Genomic DNA, 1,382 nt, shown 5'->3' with positions numbered 1-1,382 from the left:
ACAAAGACGCAAAACATCCAGATAGACGATACAAAGAAAACAAGGACGGGTCATTCGGAGTTTTCTTTCCTCACTCGAGTTCCAGATTATCTGTGCAATTTCGGCTGGTTATACTCGAGATTGCTCCAATCTGGCCAGCCCCAAGGAAAAACTACGCTAAGTGTATTAGATTCCTTGGAAGAAAGCGACGAATGTTTACGAAAACAAGGACGGAAAAAAATACGGAAAATATTACACAAATACAAATAACAGGACATAACAATAGGTGCCTTTCGACTAAGGACGAATTAGATAGATAGATAGATAGATAGATAGATAGATAGATAGATAGATAGATAGATAGATAGATAGATAGATAGATAGATAGAGGAGGAGGAAGGGAAACAGTGAGATATGAGCTGTGATGCATGGAGAAAAATATAATGGAGTGGTTTCCGGCTTTTTTTCTTACTTGCCTTATCTTAGAGTGATTGAGTTTAGATTGATATAAGTTAACGAAACGATGATCTTCATTGCCTTCAAGTAGCAGACTTTACTACAACTAGTGACATTTACAGAAACGTTGACATAATACACATTCAAATTAAGCAGACTTCATCGTGGACATAGAACACTGCTGGCGAACAGAAACGAATCCGGACCGCTAAGATTTTGGCCAGAAGCTCGCATATCTTTCGAGCATCTTGATACATAAACATTGTTACATAATCAGGAATTCGCAAGTGAAGGAAAACTAGCAAAAGATAAAATGAAGATTTCGTAAACCTTAAACTCAATGCTTCGTGATTGCGCTTGAAAAAATATTATATTAAAAGCAAATGCTTAAAGTTGAATATGATTTTTCTTTGAGTAAATATCCTTAGGTCATTCTTTTCAGTGTATGAAATATTTTATAGATTTCTTAGATGCAAAATCTCAGGTTTTAGTAGATGTAATATAGCATTGCATAATATTTATGGCTTTCTCAAAGGGTAAGTGAAGTAAAAGACTCGAATTTATCTTTACTATCGGTATACCCTATTGTATGTGGCGCAGAAGAAAATGAAAATGAAAAACAAGAAATTATTCCATTTTATATCTTGCCACTGTGAAAAATAAGATCCCTATTTATAGGTTTCCAACAGGCCAATCAATGCTCCACTGCATTTTACGGTGACGAGAAATATAACGATATCACTATATAACAACTATCACAACCAATGTTTTTCTTCAACACACCGATTTATTAACAATTTCTCTCCGATATGGACACAATAATATATATGACACATATACATACACATACACTCACACACACACATATACATACACACATGCATATATACATATACATATATAACATATATACTTACATACATAATATATATATATATATATATATA

This window comes from Octopus bimaculoides, chromosome 7 (genome assembly GCF_001194135.2).
Source record: "Octopus bimaculoides isolate UCB-OBI-ISO-001 chromosome 7, ASM119413v2, whole genome shotgun sequence".
NCBI classification, from domain to species: Eukaryota; Metazoa; Mollusca; class Cephalopoda; order Octopoda; family Octopodidae; genus Octopus; species Octopus bimaculoides.
The sequence above is the reverse complement of the archived record's forward strand: the minus strand, read 5'-3'. Positions refer to the sequence as shown.